General features: G+C 33.7%; 1 long non-coding RNA gene across 1 annotated transcript; it reads left to right on the forward strand.

Annotated features, from left to right (window-relative positions):
* Positions 1–9,901: 9,901 nt before the first annotated feature.
* On the forward strand, positions 9,902–12,291 carry LOC102660243 (uncharacterized). Its single transcript, XR_005891880.1, has 2 exons — positions 9,902–11,175; positions 12,008–12,291. It is a non-coding gene; the product is annotated as an uncharacterized lncRNA (long non-coding RNA).
* The last annotated feature ends 2,738 nt before the right edge of the window (positions 12,292–15,029 follow it).

Below are 15,029 nucleotides of genomic sequence, written 5' to 3' on the forward strand. Positions count from 1 at the left end.
TTATTTAGTTTAGTTTAAGTTACTACTTAAATTTCTGTTCTTAAAATTAGGTTTTTGTCTCTATTTTGTTCTTAAATTTTTGTCTCTATTTTGTTTACTGAAAACAAACCACTAATGAGTGGGTAGAGTAAAAAAAAACAACTTATCACCATTTGTACAATTTGTTCAATTAGGCTTTTGGAACTTGCTTTTAGCTTATCACCATTTGTACAAAAACCAACTGCACAAACCACTAACGATACATAATTTGTCAAATTTCAGTGAGAACAAATTTCAAAAGCTGAATACCAAATGAATACCAAACCTCAAAACCAATGAAATATTCTTTCATTAACATAATTCAGCAATTACAGAGAGTGTACAAAAAACCATCATATCACTATTACTTTCAAACTAAACCATTACAGTGGGCAGAGTATAAAAAACCAAATTACCACCAATAAATCACATTCCCCCGCAACATAATAAAAACACCAACAAGCAAACACAAACCCAAGAAAAAACCAATCCAATTCCTAAAAATTTTCCCTTCATCTTCATGTCACTGATCTTGGTTTGCAAATCATTTTCCCTCAAGTTCAATGCATCATCCTTCTTCATCAATGTTACAATGATCCTCTTCTGACGACTGTTTGCAACTGGATCGTGCCACTCAAAATAATTCATCATTTCCTACCTATAACCTACATGCCCGAAATAACAAAAAATAATCAACAAATAAACCATAACATAACCCCCATGATATACATTATTCCTTACCTTGTATAGACCACGACCAAAAACGCCTCCCTAGATTATCCTCAGTCCACGATGGCACCAGTGGAGCCTCTACATTACACAACACATCACGTGACTTCAAGCCTCTGAGGTGTACGACGAGGAACTCTTTTCCATGGGAACGACGCTGCCGATGACGTGCTTCAAGCGACGACCATGTTTTTCAACCACCACCTTTGATACCCAAACAGGACGACACTCTTGCTTCTACAAACCAACCAAGCGACGACGGCGAGGCAAAAAGCTTACGGGTTTGCGATTTCCACAACCCAGAATGTTAGTGATTTGCCTCAAAGAAATGAACCAGGCAGCGACGAACAACAAATGAACCCAGAAGGGGGCTTCAAGGGTTGCGATTGCTTGAGAAATCATGCGACAACTTGGAGGTCACCTCCAAGAATCCATAAGCTTTGTGAGCTTCGTGGTTGCCACTGGCCGCAGAAAGTTTTAGGGATTTTGTGGTATTATGCTTTTAGGTTTTAGGGTTACCATAAAATAAAATTTACCACACTCAGTTAAAAATCGTGAACCATTTCATGGAGTCCTTAGACGTTGACACGTGTCAGTCAACGTAAGTTGCTAATGATCAACGTTCAAATCTGGACTGGGGGATTAAGATTGCATGATTGAATAAAAAGGGAGGACAAAATGCGTTAATAACTTTAAAGGAGGACCAAAATCGAAATTGGAGACAACCAGTGTGACCAAATTTACAATTTTGCCTTTAAAAAATTCAAAAGTTGAGTAAAGTTTTAAGACTTCTGCACCCAAAGTTGTGATATTATTTATGACTTACTCCTAAACAAGTATTTATTCAAAATGTGCCCCCATTTGGTAATACTGATAATTTTTTACCACCTTTTGTTAAAAAAAGGCCCTCTAATTTCGATAATTAATACAATCATAGTTTCTACACTCAAATTCAATCTTACATTCCCTCACCCCACCATTATCAAACCCCAAATTCCTCAACGTACACCATATTTCCCCACTGTATTTGAGTTAAAATCCTAAATGTTTCTACAAGCACCAAAATCAAACACCCTAACATTGACTAATGAGTTATATAGATCCGTGATTGAGAAATGACTTGGTTTTTTTGCATGAAATTAATAAATTAACAAAAATGGGTAAATTATGGTTTTAGTTATTAAACTTTCAACAACTTTTATTTTTAATTCTTAAACTTTTATTTGACTGGTCTTGGTCCCTAAATTATTCATCACCAATGTTTTCAATGCGTAACGTTAAGTCTAATAGTTGAGTGGTGATGCAATAGTTACATTTTGTGGAAGTTGTTTTTTTTTAACATTTGAAAGCCGTCATAAGTTAATCAAAAAAGTATTAAACAATTTCTAGTGATTTATAACCCGTGAAATTCCTTCAAAGAGAAATTGCTTCAATGTTCATTGCCCAAGCATAAAACAAAAGAAACCAATACAATGCTTATTAGTATTCCCTGTCTGAGTGGCTAATTACATAATGAGACAAAAGTGTGTATTATATTCTCACTTTTTTTTAAATACCACTCTCACTTAAGTTTTTTTTTTAATTTCATATATTACATGCTAAACTCCTTTTTTAATAAAGTTATAAAATAATTCAAGAAAAAATAATAAAGATAATTGAATTATAATTAAGTTAGGAAAAATTAATAAAAATAATTAAATTTTACCCACACATATTACTCATGGAATATGCATTCGTAAAAAATATAAATTTTACCTACGGATATTACCTACGAATAGAGGTCTGTCATCTTATTACGAGCTAGTGAATTTTTGGGTCGGCATGACCAATTTTGAGACGAGTCAAATGGGTTAGCCCATAAGCTCATTCATTTCTTTAAATAATAAAAAATAAATTATTTTTAGAAAATATTTTATTATTTTTCATATTTTAATATATTTAAATTGAGCTAAAAAAATTAACTAGCAAAATGCTTAATTTATCTTTTGGGTGTTAAACTCAATCATTTTTATTTATTTTAACTTTTCATTTTAAATATTTATGAGTCATTGTTTATTAAGAAAAATAATATATTACCGGCCTGCAATTATGTTCTGGCTATTCAGGCCAACTCATTGGACCTATCCATTTTTTACTGCTCTACCAATAGATTATGTATCTGAAAGGATTAAAATTGACTATCTGAGTCTTAGAGCTCATTTTGTGACACACTCATTTGCTATTACACTCAAATGCTCATTTGAATATTTGGTACAAAATATAGTATTAATATAAGTTTTACAAGAAAATAGTTCAAAATTCAAACTTTATTATTTTTTAATTTATTATATTTTTATAATCTTATATTTTATTTTTTAAAATATAATATATAAGATTAAATTCTATTTTCACATAAATTAGAATATTTATACTTATATAAGTTTTATTTTTTTTATTATATTTATCATAGGTAGTGAATTTTAAAATATAGGGGGACTCAAATAATTAATTAAAATAGAGGGACCGATTTGGTGAAATAGACAAAATAGGAGGATCAATTTTACAATTTAGCGAAAATTGTATATATAAATTAAAATAATTATCTCGTGCGGAAGTGTTTTTAACTATTTTTCTTTGATGAGAATGTTGTTAGAAATTTTCTCAACTTGTTATCTTTTGTAACATGTTATTTACATTTCTATTTCTAAATTACATTTGAATATATTTTTAAATAAATTATCAATAATTAAACTAATTTTACTATGAAATATTTTGCCTAACTCTAAAAGATAATTTATATTTAAACATATTTATCATCTCAAATTTTATACATTAATTTTTAATTCAAAAAATTTAATATTTTAATAATAAATATGATGTTAGTAAATCATAATTTTTTAGAAGAAATATTTATTATGTTATACTAAAAAAATAGTAATATAGTAATAGATATATAAATAAATAATTATGAATGTGAACAGTGAACATGGGAATAGTAAATAAGGGAGAAAAAATGACACGTCTTTAATTCTGTAGTCCACACGCTTGCTTTTTCTGCAATTTCCCTTCACTTCACAACTTCTTCCATATACTTCCCTCTCTCTCTCATCCCACCGTTACCATTTTCCATTGTTTGTTGGTTGTCAGTTCAAGGAGGATTCTTGCCCAAGTCCTTGTTTTTGTGATCGATGAGTTTCTTTGTGTCCCACTTGTCACTTTTGTTTTTTTTTTTTTATGCTTCAGAAGTTCTATTTTTTTTATTTTATGACTATGTGTCATTTTTTTTATTCTCCCCCTAAAGAGTGTATTCCTTTCAGCTTGTGATTTTAGTTACTATTTGTTGTAATAAAGTGAACAAAGAAAAAAGGCCAAAGGGAATAGAGAAAAAAAAATAGAATCTCCAGATTTTAGTTTTCTATTTTGTTTCTTATTTTTTTTAATTAGTAAATATTTTTCAACAATATTTGCCAGAAGCAATTGTGGAGTTGATGCAAGAAGTTGATTTTTTTTTCCAGAATTATATGCTAAGGCAAAATCATGTAAATGTAATAATTTGGTCTTAACATTTTTGAAAATCTGTAATGCTCGTCAGTTTTTGAAGCCAAATTGAATGGCTGTTAATGGGTGGTAATGGTCACTAATGATTTGTAACCGCCAATAATGAGTGGTAATAGCTACTAAATGCATTCTTGATGATAGAATACCTATATAAGCACATGATTTTGGTTCCTGAGCTCATCCCTTTCGACTTCAGTCTGATACACCATCTAGAGAAAGAAAGAGAGAGAGCCTGGAATAACCAAAAACAAGAAACTCTTCATGGCAATGGCTGGAGGTATGATTTGATCTGTATTTTCCGCATTTTGTTAATAACTTGTGTTTCTTTTGTAGTTTGTAATATCACAGGTTAAAAGGTTTAGTCAAACATTTGGTATCAGAGCCACATTGCCTCTACCTTGTCCATTCTCGGTTTTCGGTATTTTTTCGATTTGATTTCGTTTATGGTATGAAGGGCCTTGTTTCTTAAAAATAAGATTAGAAATCTTTATTTTGTTCGATTTCCTTAATTTTGGCTTTTGAATCGTGAAAAATGGTGTCCAAATGACTTAAAAACGATCGGGTCTGCGTATGGGTCGGGTTTGACCCGCTAGAGATTGAAGATGATGAATAGTGTTTACAAAAAAACAAAAACGAAAACTCCTACATTTTATGTTAGCTGGGTGTCAAACCCTTGACTCCAAGAAAGTTGTAGTATATACAGACCACTAAACTAGTGAAGCTTTTCTGACATGCAGTCGTTTTTCATACATTATATACTCATTTTGCTTTACAGTTTTTGGAATTTTGATTTATTTTATGCATGAATATATTCTGGAAAATTTTTATTCTATATATATATATATATATATATATATATGAAATCAAATGCATAATATTATGTTTCAATTATAAAATTATATGAGAATCTTATTCATAATTATATTGTATCTTGATTTCGAAATGCAAAATACCATTTATTCTCATATAATAAAGTTTTATGTCTAACTGATCTTTATAATTTTGATTAATTATGGATTAGCCACAACATCTATATTTGATTAAAATTATATATTAAGTTGGTTAAAGATCATATAAGGAATTGGACATAATATTGTAATTAATTATACTTATATAATGAATTTTATCCCACAAATTTTTTTTATTATATCTGTATAATTAATTGGGATAAAATGACGTATTATTTTTCATGATTTACCCACAGGCATCATGATGTATGTATAATTTTTCGATTTTATCATAAAGTAAATATTTACGATAAAAATTAAATTATTTTCATGTTGTACCCATAAAGCATGAATTTGAACAAGTAATTTGATTATTCTGTCATAAGGTTTAATTGTTTCTTATTGAATTAAAAATTTAGCCAACTGACAATTTTTATGTCACAAGATTCAATTTTATGGTATGTTTACATTGGTAAAAGATACAATTAAGATTAGTATGCCTCAAATTTTGACATAAGCCTTTGAATTTTGCAGCTTCTCAAACTATTAGTTTTTCTGATATTCAATGTGATGTTCCCGAACTCAAAGGAGATAACTATAAGATATGAAAGGAGAGAATTCTTCTACAATTGGGGTGGATGGACATAGACTATGCTATAAGGAAAGATGAACCACCTGCAATCACTGATGAAAGTAGCCCAGCTGACGTTGCACTATATGAGCGGTGGGAGCGATCCAACCGGCTCAGCGTGATGTTCATCAAGACCAAAATCTCGGCTGAGATATGTGGTTCTGTTGACCAGCATGAAAAGGTCCAAGACTTGCTTAAGGCCATTGATGACCAGTTCATCACTTCAGATAAGACTTTAGCAAGCACCTTGATCATGAAGTTCTCTTCTCTTCGACTCACCAGTGTGAAAGGTGTGCGTGAGTACATCATGAAAATGCGAGATATTTCAGCTCAACTTAAGAAACTAGAGGTTGATATGTTTGAGTCCTTCCTAGTGCATTTCATTTTGAACACCCTTCCGCATGAATATGGGCCATTTAAGATTTCCTACAACACATATAAAGATAAATGGTCTATCAATGAATTAATGACCATGTGTGTTCAGGAAGAAGAAAGGCTTGTAATGGAGATGGGTGAGAGTGCATTACTGACGACTGCTTATGGGAAGAACAAAGCAATTAAGTCTCAAGCTAATCAGAAGGGGAATGGTAAAATACCACCTCAAGTTGATATTAAGAAGGTGACAAAGTGTTTCTTTTGCAAGAAGAAGAGACACATGAAGAAGAATTGCCCCGAGTTCCAGAAATGGCTTGAGAAGAAAGGTAAATCAATCTCATTAGTATGTTATGAATCTAATATGGTTAGTGTTAATATTAACACCTGGTGGATTGATTCTGGATCTACTATTCATATTGCAAATTCTTTACAAGGTATGCAAAACCTAAGGAAACCAGTGGGAAGTGAGCAAAGCATTTTATCAGGCAATAAGCTAGGCTCACATGTGGAGGCCATTGGAACTTGCATTTTGACTTTAAGTAGTGGCTTTATTTTAAAATTAGAAAGGACTTTTTATCTACCAAGTTTTTCCCGAAACTTGATTTCTATTTCAAGACTTGTACCGTTTGGATATTCCTTTAATTTAAAAGACACATCATTTGAGTTATTTTATAATTCTGAATGTGTTGGGAATGGTATCTTGTCTGATGGTCTTTATCTTCTTGGTTTACAAAATAATGCCACTTATAGTTCTATGCATGTTCAAACTGGTATTAAAAGGTGTAATATTAATGAGAATTCCTCTATGTTATGACACCGGAGATTAGGACATATCTCCATTGAGAGGATTAAAAGGTTAGTGAAAGATGGGGTACTCAATACTCTAGATTTTGCTGACTTTAAGACTTGTGTGAACTGCATTAAGGGTAAGCAGACCAACATGTCTAAGAAAGGTGCTAACAGGAGTTCAAACATATTAGAAATAATTCATACTGATATTTGTTGTCCAGATATGGATGCACGTGGTCAGAAATATTTTATCACCTTTATAAATGATTATTCACGATATATGAATGTTTATTTGCTTCATAACAAATACGAAGCATTGGATGCCTTCAAAGTTTTTAAGGCTGAAGTTGAGAACCAATGTGGCAAGCAAATAAAAATAGTGAGATCAAATAGAGGTGGAGAATACTATGGCAGATATACTGAGAATGGACAAGCACCTGGTCCCTTTGCAAAGTTTCTTCAAGAACATGGGATTGTTGCCCAATACACTATGCTTGGTTCTCCAAATCAGAATGGTGTAACAGAAAGAAGGAACCGGACATTATTGGACATGGTGCGGAGTATGCTTAGCAACTCCAATCTTCCTAAATCCTTGTAGGCTGAAGCACTAAAGATGACAGTGTATATATTAAATCGTGTTCCAACCAAGGCTGTCCCAAAGACACCTTTTGAGTTGTTTAAAGGTTGGAAACCGAGTTTGAAACATATGCGCATTTGGGATTGTCCGTCTGAGGTGAGAATATATAACCCACAAGAGAAGAAACTTGACCCGAGGACCATTAGTGGGTATTTCATTGGATTTGCTGAAAGGTCTAAAGGTTATAGGTTTTATTGTCCACATCATATTACTAGGATTGTGGAATCAAGAAATGTCAAATTTATTGAAAATGATTTGATCAGTGGAAGTGATCAATTGAGGGACTTAGGTTCTGAAATTGATTATATAGAATCTCAACCTTCCACTTCAAATGAAAGATTGGTTGTAATTCATACCCCTCAAGTTCAAAGGGATGATGAACAACACATGATTGGCATTCCACAAACTGTTGTTGATAATCCAGTAGATAAAGTTGATCATCAAATTCATGAAAATGATGAACAACCAGTTGAACAACATGATCCCCAAGAAAATGTTGATGCAACATTAAGGAGGTCTACTAGAGTACGAAAATCAAGTATTCCTAGTAATTATATTGTATATTTGCAAGAATCTGACTATAATATTGGAGCTGAAAATGATCCTGAAACTTTTGATCAAGCCATAAGTTGTAAAGAGTCAAATTTATGGTATGATGCCATGAAGGATGGGATGAATTCCATGCAGAGTAACAAAGTTTGGAACCTTGTAGAGTTGCCTAATGGGGCAAAGGCCATTGGATGTAAATGGGTCTTTAAGACCAAAAGAGATTCATTAGGCAACATTGAGAGATACAAGACAAGACTTGTTGCTAAGGGATTTACTCAAAAGGAAGGAATAGATTACAAAGAGACTTTTTCTCCAGTATCTAAGAAAGATTCTCTTCATATAATCTTGGAATTAGTTGCTCATTTTGACATTGAGTTGCAACAAATGGATGTGAAAACAACTTTTCTTAATGGTGATTTAGAGGAGGAGGTTTATATGAAAGAATCTGAAGGTTTCTCCTCTAATAGTGGTGAGCATTTGGTTTGCAAGCTTAATAAATCTATATATGGTTTAAAACAAGCTTCTCGTCAGTGGTACCTTAAGTTTCATGGGATAATTTCTTCATTTGGTTTTGATGAAAATCCCATGGATCAATGCATATACCACAAGGTCAGTGGGAGTAAAATATGTTTTCTTGTTTTATATGTAGATGATATTTTACTTGCAGCCAACGATCGGGGTTTGCTACATGAGGTGAAACAATTTTTCTCTAAGAATTTTGACATGAAGGATATGGGTGATGCATCTTATGTCATCGGCATTAAGATTCATAGAGATAGATCTCGAGGTATTTTGGGTCTATCACAAGAAACCTATATTAACAAAATTCTAGAGAGATTTTGGATGAAAGATTGTTCACCAAGTGTTGCTCCCATTGTGAAGGGTGATAGGTTTAATTTGAACCAATGTCCAAAGAATGACTTTGAGAAGGAACAAATGAAAAACATTCCTTATGCTTCAGTTGTTGGAAGCCTCATGTATGCTCAAGTATGCACAAGGCCTGACATTGCTTTTGCAGTTGGAATGTTAGGAAGATATCAGAGTAATCCAGGTATTGACCACTGGAGAGCTGCTAAGAAAGTGCTAAGGTACCTTCAAGGGACCAAAGATTACATGCTTATGTATAGACAGACAGACAATCTAGAAGGGATTGATTATTCAGACTCAGACTTTGCTGGTTATGTTGACTCTTGTAGATCAACATCTGGGGTACATTTTCATAATGACTGGTGGAGCTATTTCATGGAGGAGTGTTAAGCAGTCTTTGACTGCTACTTCTACCATGGAAGCTGAGTTTGTCTCTTGTTTTGAGGTTACGTCACATGGTGTATGGCTTAAAAGTTTCATTTCTGGGCTAAAGATAGTTGATACTATTTCAAGGCCTTTAAAAAATTTTTGCGATAACTCAGTTGCTGTCTTTATGGCTAAGCATAACAAAAGTGGAAGTCGAAGTAAGCACATCAAAATTAAGTACTTAGCAATTAGAGAAAGAGTAAAAGACAAGAAAGTGGTCATTGAGCATATAAGCACTGAGTTGATGATTGTTGATCCTTTAACTAAGGGCATGCCACTGTTTAAATTTAAGGATCATGTAGAAAGAATGAGACTTGGTTCCACTTTATGATTGTATACTTATATGTTAAAATTGAAACTTTTATATTATGATATTTTCTCATATTTGGGTGCATATTGATTTATTTGAGAAAAATTATGTTTTGGACCAAGAATAAACATTGAGTTTATTCATTAAGTTTTATTACCACTTTGAGTATATTGCTTGGGAAATTGAGTATATTGTAATACATGGATGATATTACTCGTTATAAGAGAAACTATCACTATAATTCGTATATTCATTTCTTAAGAAGATTGAGCATTAAGTCAAAATGTTTGGACCAAGTGGGAGGATGTAATAATTTGGTCCTAACATTTTGAAAATCTCGTGAGTTTTGGAAGCCAAATTGAATGACTGTTAATGGGTGGTAATAACCACTAATGATTTGTAACCGCCAATAATGAGACTAAATGCATTCTTGATGGTAGAATGTCTATATAAGCACATGAATTTGGTCCCTGAGTTCATCCCTTTCGAATTTAGTCTGATACACCATCTAGAGAAAGAAAGAGAGAGAGCTTGGAATAACCAAAAACAAGAAACTAAGAAACTCTTCATGACAATGGCTGAAGGTATGATTTGATCTGTATTTTTTGCATTTTTGTTAATAACTTGTGTTTTTTTTGTAGTTTATAATATTATATGTTAAAAGGTTTAATTTAACATTAAATGGAAAAAAAATTTCTTTTTTTCGTTGGTGCCTATTTCCCCTCTTTTTTTTTTATTTGTTAAAAAATATGCAGTTTCTATTTTTTATGTTTTTTTGTTCTATCGGTGTGGGGCTGTGGGCATACCATGGTTGGTAAGTATAAGATAAGATATTAATTTAACTACAATTTAAACTCAAAATTAAGAACTCATATTTCAAATTTAACTACTATCGGTGTCGACTAACCTTGTATTATTTAAATTTATGTTTAAGGCGGAATAGATATTATAAATATATAGTGTTTTTCTTCACTTTGTTTCAAATCAAGAAAAATAGCTGTTACTGGAGGGTGCCGTGTGGAGCCCCATATTTTGCTGCCATTTCAGTTTTAAAAATTGTTAGTATGTGAACTCTTTTTTCATTTACCCTTTGCTCCCTCGTGCTGAATTCTCCACCAATCTATTCTTGTGTAGCTCCATTCCCTTTATATTTATTATTATTAGCGGGAACGTGTTTGTTTTCGGTTCTTCGCGTTTGCGTTTCTGTCGCGGAGAAAGAAATTCATGTTGCGAATCCTCGAAACGGTGGCGTGTGGTTGCTTGTTTGTGTTCTCAACAGTTTTTTTTTTATACTGAAATTGGTTACTTAGAATGGGACAGTGGCAAGCAAATATTCACGCGGAAGCATTGTTTTTAATGTGTCAGTGCATCATCTATTTTCTCTTTAATTTTTACCATTTTCATTTATTTTTATTGGAATTTAAATAGATGCTTCTTCACTGTCTCTTGCGGTGCAAATTAGAGTCGGAAATATCATTGGAAAACAAGGTTCCTTTGCCTTTTGGGTTATTGAATTTTACACTGATGATATGATTCAATTTGGCACGTGTAGTTATGTTATGCTTTCTAACAAATTCACTTTGCATTCTTATTGTGCTGGACATGTTTGCTTCCAGGGTGCTTTTACGAGGCATTTACTGCTTATTACTTGGCCAATATATTGCCAAATAGTATCAATTAAATCTTGTTATCCAACACTTTTTCTTCATTAGGTTCTTAAAGTAGATCACTCTCGTGAAGAAAGAGGAAAAGACACAATCAAAGTTTACTTTTTCCTTATCTTGATTTACTTTTTCCTCAATTTGTATTTGAAATGGAATATTGTATATTTGTATTATGTGCTCATATGCAACATATCCAACTGCCTTAAGTAAGGAAAAGAGAATTAGCATAGTGGGGCAATATCTGCTTTTTCCAATTAGTGTTTTTGCTAAGGCTCTTCACACCTGGTGGTAATTGACTTGTAATACTTCCATGTGCTTACCGATCACAAATTGTTGCTGGGGTCTATGTTCAGGAAAAGACTTTCATGTTTATGTGCATGGATAGTGATGGAACTGTAGTATTGGTGGAGTGAGTTTTTACATCTTTCATCCTATTTTGCTGCCAGTATATCATTCTAAGCTGTCAGGGGCAAGAGATTTTTGTCGAGCAAAGTTATTAATGTTGTTTCTCTTTGTAATTGTGGTCAGCTGATAGGAAGAAGCTGCAGCAGAAGCCCATGACAGCAGGCCCAAGAGGAGCACTAACAGACCTTCATATCTTGATGATTTTGTGTAGCCTCTGTAGGATCGAATAGCAGTAGTGCTGTTTCAGGATAATGCCAAATTCTGTTAGAAGCTGTTAGTAATATTAGTGGAGTATGAAGTCTGTTATTAGTGGAGAATCAATTCTGTTAGGATCACAGAAGCTTGTTATTACCTATATAAACATGAGTAAATAAATGAATCAGCAGAGATGAATTTGAGTAAGAATACTTAGTGTAGTAAGGAGGCCCCTTGTCCTTGAAATCAAGGTCTCTTTCTTCCCTCTATTTTTCCCTCTGCCCATAACATCAGCCCTGACACCTTGGATCAAATTGATGTTTCCAAGGACTTGTTCAACAAGGATTGTTTATATCTATGAGGTGGATAAAAACTAACACTGTTCAATCCTTGATCGCTGCTCTTTTTCTTTCAATTTATATGGAACATATAGAGCTTTTCAATTGTGCTTAGTGCTCATAATCTAAAAGATACTATGATAACAATTTATATGGAACATTAAGAGCTTTTTGACTGTCAATTTATATTGTTAACCTACCAATGTGCCAAAATTTATTTTTTCTGATTGTCATTAATGCTAATAAATTTTTATGAATTATTGGAAATTCCACCTTTTTTTGTGTACATATCAAATCCACTATCTGATTGCTATATAATGAATGTGATGACTGGCTCCCAAGTGTTTCCCTATATTTTGCATGACCAAGTGTTGACTTTCTCCTTAACTTGGAGTGCTATTGTTAGGGTTCAGAGCTGTCTTTCTATAGCTTTGTAACTATTAAGTATCTCCTCTGTGTTTTGTCATCTCAATGCTGCCATGATGCAAGACATTTAAAGTTTGTTATAGTCAATGTAGTGTTTTAATCACATTCTTGATCACTATCATTAGTTGTCTTATTTCACCCCATGTTCTCTGTTGTATTTATATGGTGTCATTCTCTCATTTTTCAACTCATCTGGGGTTTTTTCACATATTTTATTGGAAAAGCTTTTGTAGCTTCCCTTTGTTGCTGTTAAGACTAAATTTTGGAGAAGATTGAGTTAATGGAAACCGAGTTTCTCTAGCAGAATTCAGCTCCTTAGATGAACAAAACAGAAATACAAATGGAAAATACCTACAGCAAAAAATTTCCTAACCCAGTCAAAAGGCTACCCAACTGCCAAACAACCGTAATTCTTGAATATCCATTACCATTCCATTCCTTCTCCTTTAAGCCTGCTCTTTTTAATCAGTAGCAGAATCCCCTTTCTTCACTCCTCTCATGCCACCTGTCCTTTCTGTTATTTTCCCCTCTCTCTCCTCTACCAGACTCTGTTCCATGCCCCTCTTAGCCTGATTTAACTGCCCCTTTCCTTTTTTCCTTCTCCTATATGCCTGTGTTAATGGCCTATTAGTGGCTCTGCATTTATGGACAAGTTCGTTTTCTACTTTTTTGTGCCTTCAAAACTCTTCCTTCCTTCCCTGCCCTTTCTCTTCTTGCTTTTGTTATCTTTAGGAGGACCTTATTCTCCTTTCTCATTGTATTTTCTCCTTTGTTCTATCTAATAAAATTTCTCTCCTCTAGTAGTCACAAAGTATCAATTTTTATTTTCATAGATATAACTCGGACTTGGTTCAATCTTGCCTTCGATTATTAGTTGATTATCATTTTGTTTCTTGGTTGGCAGATTAAATGAAAGTTAAGGTACAGTTTTATGATGACAAACCTTTATCTGCATCAGTTCCAAAACATGTAACATGTATTGTCAAGGAAGCCATTGCAGCCACTTCGAGGTATGTGTCATTATTCATTATTTGTACTTAAGGAATATACTTGATATTGTATCTTCCCACTTGCATTTTCTCCTTTTGTTTTTTGTGAAAAGGAGAGGGTTGTGTTAGGCTTTCGACAGCCAACGTTAAACTTTGTCGAATCTCTATGACATGGATCAATTACGTAATAATGTGAATGCTAGGTCGTTGCCCGGAAGCAACGCGTTGTATGGCTCGAGTACAGTGTCAAAAGAGCAAGGGCCACTGCATCGTCGCCCGGATGTAGTGAAAAGTAAGCAAGGGTTCCCACATTTTCGTGAACGGGTGTGGGTAAAGAAGCTAGTTCATGACAGGAGGATTCACTTTGGTACATGGAATATAGGCACACTTACTGGAAAATCTATGGAAATAGTGGATGTTATGGTGAGGAGGAAGATCAATTTTATGTGCCTACAAGAAACTAAGTGGACAGGTGAAAAAGCGAAAGAATTAGACAACTCGGGATTTAAGTTGTGGTATACGGGAAAAATCAGATCAAGAAATGGGGTAGGGATTATTGTGGACAAGGAGTGGAAGAAGGATGTCGTGGATGTAAGAAGAGTAGGAGATCGTATCATAGTCTTAAAATTGGTAGTGGGACAGGACACCTTTAATGTTATTAGTGGGTACGCACCTCAGGTTGGGTTAGCAGAACACTTTAAGGTAAAATTTTGGGAGGATCTAGAAGGGGTACTTCAGGATATACCCCAAGGAGAGAAAGTTTTCCTAGGAGGGGATCTCAATGGACATGTAGGTAGCGTGGCTAGAGGTTTTGAGGGGGTGCATGGGGGTTTTGGCCTAGGGGAGATGAATGGGGAGGGTAAATCCATCTTGGAGTTTTCGGAGGCTTTGGATCTTTCTATAGCCAATACATGGTTTAAGAAAAGAGAAGAACATCTTATCACTTACAAAAGTGGAGGGACATGTTCTCAGATAGATTTCTTCCTTATCAGGAAGTCTGATAGGAAGTATTGCTTGAACTGTAAAGTTATCCCGGGAGAGAGCTTGACTACCCAACATAGAGTGTTGGTTATGGATGTAAGAATTAGAGATAGGGCAAAGAGAAGAAGTCCTATGGTAGCACCAAGGATCAAATGGTGGCACTTGAAGGGTGAGAAACAAGGAATCTTCCAACAAAAGATATGGGAGGGTTGGTGT

This window comes from Glycine max, chromosome 6, assembly GCF_000004515.6.
Source record: "Glycine max cultivar Williams 82 chromosome 6, Glycine_max_v4.0, whole genome shotgun sequence".
NCBI classification, from domain to species: domain Eukaryota; kingdom Viridiplantae; phylum Streptophyta; class Magnoliopsida; order Fabales; family Fabaceae; genus Glycine; species Glycine max.